Source organism: Grammomys surdaster, unplaced genomic scaffold, assembly GCF_004785775.1.
Source record: "Grammomys surdaster isolate TR1022 unplaced genomic scaffold, NIH_TR_1.0 332514, whole genome shotgun sequence".
Taxonomy (NCBI): Eukaryota; Metazoa; Chordata; class Mammalia; order Rodentia; family Muridae; genus Grammomys; species Grammomys surdaster.
In genome coordinates, this window is record NW_021627741.1 from 39,837 (window position 1) to 46,317 (window position 6,481).

Here is a 6,481-nt window from a genome sequence, read left to right on the forward strand (position 1 = left end):
GGGAGCTGACGTTTCCTTTTGTATACTATGATTTCCTCACTAACAGTACTTTGTACTTTTTTTCTGTTCATACAACAATAAAATGTTAATGGGGAAAATTTTAACAGTCATTGACAGGCACCTGCACAGGCACCTGCACAGCCATTAGGTCAAACCAAGCTAGCTGGCTTGGGAGTCAATCTCTTAGCTGTTAGCTTTGTGTGACTGACAAGCGGTGTCTCCAGACCTGTTTCTTCAGGAAACAGAACATTTACATGGAATCATTGTACTATTTAATGAGTTAACAGGTAAGAAAGGCTTCAAGGAATGCCTGGGACCAACAGAGCTCAAGAAAGTTATTTCATCAACTGATATAACTAGGACTCCCTTCAAATCAGAAGTCACTGTGAACAAACCTAGCCTAACTGGCTCCTGCTAAGGTCCTTTTGGCAGACACTCACAAACTCCCTTCCTACTGGTCAAATGATACAGGTAACAGACAAAGTATGTCTGGGGAAATGATTACTCTGGGTTGTGGCTAGTTCTTTTCAAATGAAACCCAACCTCTTTGTTCCTATAACCTACCATGCCATTGAAGTATGGCTTTCAACTATCTGCTTGCATAACAAGAGGCTTTGAAGACCTGTAGCACTGAGCTCGAACACGTCAGCAGCCATTCTCAATGCCCTTTCTGAAAGTCTCTGCTTCGCATGGCCAAGTAGCTTCTGGGTGAACAGGGGAAAAAATCAAGCAGTGTTTGCCCAAGAAAGACTTTGAAGACACACTGAAATGTGACTTCAAACAGTACAGTTCTACTGGGAACAGAGTCACAGTAGCAGGTCACCTAAGGGGCCTACCGAGCATCTGGAGTCTTTCTTTCTGAACAAGATGGCAGGTGCAAGCTGTGCCAAGTGTAGAATGTGAGGCCAGCCTCTGTAACTCCCAGGCCCGGATGTCCAAGTATGGAATGCTAGGCCAGCCTTTGTAACTCCCAGGCCGGGATGTACAGCTGGTGGGGTCTGCTGGCTGCACAGCGACTGCTAGTCAGTGACTGTCATCATTACCTGCAGCCGATCAGATGTGACTCTCTACAGCTGCATTCTTCAACTTAATCCTAGTCTAAGGGGACAGGCAGCCACAGGCATTTACCCAGCTAACCAGCCCTGTCTCCTGTTTCATTTCTTTTGACTTTTTTGCTGACTCAGTGAGCGTCATTAGAGTTGTTTGCAGGCTGTAAGGGAATTTATTTGACTGCATCACTAAAGAAAATGTACCTCCCACCCATCAGAGTTTTAAATTTGTTTATTATTTGCTTTATTTAAAAAAGATTTTCTTAAATTTAATTTATATGTATAGGTGTTTTGCCTGCATGCATGCTATATACCTGTTGAATCTCCCCTAGAACTGGGATTATAGATGGTTGTGAGCCACTGAATGGGTGCTGGGGAATTGAGCCCAGGTTCTTTTCAAGAGCCACAAGTGATGAGCTATCTCTCTAGCCCTACTATATTGTTGTCTTTTGAGAATGTTTTTAATTGCTCCTGTAGGGTTCTAGTAATGGGTGAGACAGAGTAAGCATGTTCTGCACAGCCTCTCACACAGAGTACAGGCAGATCTGCTCAGACAGTGTAGAGTAGCAGGTTGAGGGTTTGGAGAGAGCAGGGTTTATAGTCCCAGCAAGCCAAGTCCCCGGTATGGACTCAAGGCAATCAAACCCAGAAGTGCACCAGGCTCAGTCATGCATCATGCATGACAGAGCTTTAGGCTGACACCTCCAATGTGTGTGTGTGTGTTACACTTACTTATTTTGTGTGCTTGAGTGTGTTTGGGGGCTGGAGAGATGGATCAGCCATTAAATGCTAGACTCACAACCAAAAATATAAGAGTGTGTTTGAATGTGTGTGTGTGTGCCACAACATGTAGAAGTCAGAGGACAATTTGCAGGAGTCAGTTCTCCTTCCCCAGTGTGGGTTCTGGGTAATCACTCAGGGTGTTAGGTTTTGCAGCAAGCACTCATACTTGCTGAGCCATCTCGCGCTGCCCATCTGGCTTCTGGTTCTGAAAGGGTCAGAAGAGAAGCGAGTTCTAGGACAGCCAGGGCCACACAGAGAAACTCTATCTCAAGAAAGAAAGAAGAAAGAAAGAAAAAGAGAAAGAAAGAGAGAGAGAGAGAGAGAGAGAGAAGAAAGAAAGAAGGAAAGACAGAATAAAATAAAAAATCAAAAATAAAATATAATATTTGAAATCAGCTTAAAAATAAGATGACCAGCCGGGCCGTGGTGGCGCACGCCTTTAATCCCAGCACTTGGGAGGCAGAGGCAGGCGGATTTCTGAGTTCGAGGCCAGCCTGGTCTACAGAGTGAGTTCCAGGACAGCCAGGGCTACACAGAGTAACCCTGTCTTGAAAAACCAAAAAAAAAAAAAAAAAAAAAAAAGATGACCAATTGCATTGCAGTAAACCATGTGACTACTGAAATCCATTCTCTAGAACCTGGAGCATATGATGTAACTATAGGATGGTTCTCTAGAACCTGGAGCATATGATGTAACTATAGGATATTCAGACAAATGTCAAAAAGACATGGCAGATGTTCATCTTCACCCAAGCATACAATTCACAGCTGTTAAAATTCCCCACTCCAGTAAGGTGTGTTAACCCCAGCCTTTAATCCCAACAAAGGCAGGTAGATATCTGTGAGTCTGAGCTCAGCCCTTTTTATGTATCTTGCTCCAGAACTGCCAGAGCTACAGAGCTACACAATAGAGACTCTCTATATATAAAAACAAACAATACTTCTTGCATACTGTTTCCAACTTTGGTTCACCTGAACTGAACACCAGTCAGCATCAAGGGAATTAAATTCATTTATACATGTTCTTTCTCATTCACTTTCACTCTCCCCTCTCCTCTGTCCCCTTCTCTCTTCTTTCCCTCCCTCCCTCCTTTTATAGTGCTAAAAGTAACCACTGACCCTGTATATGAAACAAAATGCTACTATTGAGCAACATTCAGTCCTGCCATTCTCTTAAAAACCCTTATTTAAGTCAGAGGAATAGGTTTCTCTTCCTAGAAAACTGTAGCTGTGTCAAATTGACAAAATACCCAACCAGGACAGAGACCTTCCTAAGGATCTCTCTCAATCCCTGCTCCTGAGCTTTGAGTAGTCAAGTGACTCCCTTGCCCCCCACCCTCTGATTTTCTGAGACAGGGTTTCTCTGTTTAACAGCCCTGGATGTCCTGGAACATACTTTGTAGACACGCCTGGCTCTGAACTCACAGAAATCCACCTGCCTCTGCCTCCTGAGTGCTGGGATTAAGGGCATGTGCCACCATGCCTGGTGTAACTATCTCTTTTTAAGCAGAAGACGGCTGGGCATTCCAGTTCTTAGAACTATAAGTACAGCTAAGGGTCAGTCAGCTGGCAAGAGGCAACGCGGAATGGACAGCAGCCATTTGAGTTCTCTGATTAAAAAGCTTCTCAAAAATCAAGGGAAGGGAGGTCAAATGTCAGATTAAAAACAAAAAGAGCTTCTGTTAAAGTGTATTTTAGACCGGGCGGTGGTGGCGCACGCCTTTAATCCCAGCACTTGGGAGGCAGAGGCAGTCGGATTTCTGTGTTCGAGGCCATCCTGGTCTACAGAGTGAGTTCCAGGACAGCCAGGACTATACAGAGAAACCCTGTCTCAAAAAAAAAAAAAAAAGTGTATTTTAAGGTTAAAATAACCACTAAGGTCTGTAGTCATTCCCATTTTGAATGTCAGTTTCTTTTTCCATTAGTATTCTATTGATAGTCTCAATTATTGTCTGTGCTTAGAAATGGCTGGAGTTGGCGAATACCAGACAGACATCTAGCTGATGAGCAAGAGTCGGATGGCTCTATTAGTTAACCTTCAAGTCATTATTAAGTGACCCAATCTAATAAGCCAAGCAATCTCTTTTTATGTAAGTCTCTTTAAGGAAATTACAGGGTGTTGGGAGCAACTTACCATGCACAGAAAATCTCATACATACAAGTACATCTTTCTTCAAATAATAAAAAGCAGTAGAATAAATTGAAAACTAACTGGTATTTTATTTCCTTTAAACATCTTGGTAAAAGTGGCCCAAATTTTGAAAACACATGAGATCAAATCAGATAAAGAGAAATGCTTAGCAGACCCAACTTTATTTCTGTACTTGGGGAGGGGGGTCCATTAGAATACTAAACTTTGTAAGTCAGTTGTTGCCCTTTAAAAATAATTAAAAAGTCTTGAAGAAACCGGGCTGTGGTGGCGCAGGCCTTTAATCCCAGCACTTGGGAGGCAGAGGCAGGTGGATTTCTGAGTTCGAGGCTAGCCTGGTCTACAGAGTGAGTTCCAGTACAGCCTGGGCTGTAAGAGAAACCCTGTCTCGAAAAACCAAAAAAAAAAAAAAAAAAAAAGTCTTGAAGAACCAAAATAAATAAGTAAATTAATTAATTAATTAAAAAAAAAGCACGGGCTGGAGAGATGGCTCAGTGGTTAAGAGCACTGACTGCTCTTCCAGAAGTTCTGAGTTCAATTCCCAGCACATGATTTTTTGAGACAGAGTTTACATATGGTGGCTCACAACCATCTGTAATGGAATCCAATGTCCTCTTCTGTCTTCTGGTGTGTCTGAAGACAGCGAGAGTGTACTCACATATATAAAAAATAAATAAATAATTCTTTAAAAACAAACAAACAAAACACAAAATGTCAAGCCACAGTCTCCTTGAAGCCCTGGGAAATGTGAGTCGAGTGACCTGTGTGTGAGATCCGCAGTGACAGCCAGGCACAGGAGTACACACCACAGAAGACTAGGGGCTCAAGGCTAGTCTAGGCTACAGAGTGAGACACTGGACACACACACAGACACACGCACACAGTAACTGTTAACTAAGATTCCCCTGGGAAGGGAGCTATGCCTGGGACAACAAACTCAAAGGCTGGAAGTGACATGGGCTCTAGCAAGGTTTTTTCTTTCATTTTGTTTACTGTTTTGTTTCCAGGCCCTACCATGTAATACCATATAGAGGCTGCAACAGTAGATGCTTGGCTAAATCCATAAAATAAAAACCGTCTGGGAAGAGCTTTCTGAAGCCACGAACATGCCACACAAAGAACAGGGCTCCTGACTCCAGCTCACACTGGGCTAACAGCTTCTAGCCAACCTGCAGTCAAGAGCGGTCTCTATATTTCTACAAATCTTTTTAATGTTCAAGATTAATTAAGGAAGAGATAGGTCCTTCTACCTACCTCTGCATCCAGTCAGTTTCACAGTTAGGAGCCTTATGAAAACTCACTGCTTGCCCAGGAGTGGAAAAGGATGGAAGACAAAACATATTCCAATATTGTTATTAAAATAATGCCAACCCATGTACCCCTGAAAGTGTGAGTGCTTCCCTGTAAGACACGGTTAAATGCCATACTTTGATCAGTGTTTAGGAAAGATTCTCAAACACTAACGGGCATGGGAGATAGAAATGAGAAAGGAAACCATCACTGCTGCACTGCCACTGGCACCAACTCTCCCAAAGAAGGCCTGAATTGAAGCTCATGGTTTCAACCACTGCACTAGCAGTTCTAACCTATGGGGTGGGGTGACCCCCAGGGGTTACCTAAGACCACTGGAAAACACAGATAGTCACATTACAATTCATGACAGTAGCAAAATTAAGTTATGAAGTAGCAATGAAAATAATTTTATGGTTGGTTATCACATGAGGAACTACAGTTGCAGCATTAGGAAGGGTTGCAGCATTAGGAAGGGTGAAGATCACTGCCCTTGACAAAGAAGGCTGCCCAGATAAAGCTGCATAAACTTCTAGACCCTGATAGGGACCTAACATTCATGTAAGTTTGGGTTATCTAGAGTATCTGAGTTCTGGACAATAAACATATAACGGCTTTTGAAATTTGTTTGTTACCACCTGACACACATCTACGATGCACAAGTGACCAAGACCCCCTCGGTGAGCCTGCTATTGCAGCAGCCGGCAGTGCTCAGAGCAAAAGGGGTGGGTAATTACTCCACAGGCTATGGCAAGCAGTCTTTTCATCAATAAACTTCAAGCTACCCAAAACTTTACCGAAAGTTCAGAACATCACCAAGACACAGGTCACGGTTCCTCCCTCCTCTGACAGGACTGAATGATTCTCATGTAAGGTTTCCCACAGCATCTTCCTTACCCATTAAACAAGGTGCTCCCATTGTCTTCCATAGTCTCACAAAGTCACTGGCTGGGTTTCCTCTCCTCTGTTCCCTACAAGGGAAACAACCTGTGAGCAAGCTATGATATACAGCAAGAAAAAAGCAACTTTTATAAAATTTATAGATTTTCAGAAAAATTTTCAGAAAAGGATTAGTATATTACAACAGTGAAATTCCTACAACTTTTCAACTTTGATATTTCAAAAAATGGGAAACAATATGTCCCATATTTCAGCTACGAGCAACCAAGGATTCAGTCATTTACAGGGAAAATAAGCCATAAATGCTTTC

At 42.7% G+C, this 6,481-nt stretch overlaps 1 protein-coding gene across 2 annotated transcripts in view; it reads right to left on the reverse strand.

Moving 5' to 3' along the window:
* LOC114616549 (ubiquitin carboxyl-terminal hydrolase 49) overlaps positions 1-6,237 on the reverse strand; it is a 32,860-nt gene extending 26,623 nt beyond the window's left edge. For both annotated transcript variants that reach the window (XM_028761987.1, XM_028761988.1), the window contains exon 1: positions 6,169-6,237. The gene's annotated coding sequence lies outside the window, so the exon portion shown is untranslated. The remainder of the gene's footprint in view (positions 1-6,168) is intronic.
* Between the last annotated feature and the right edge of the window lie 244 nt (positions 6,238-6,481).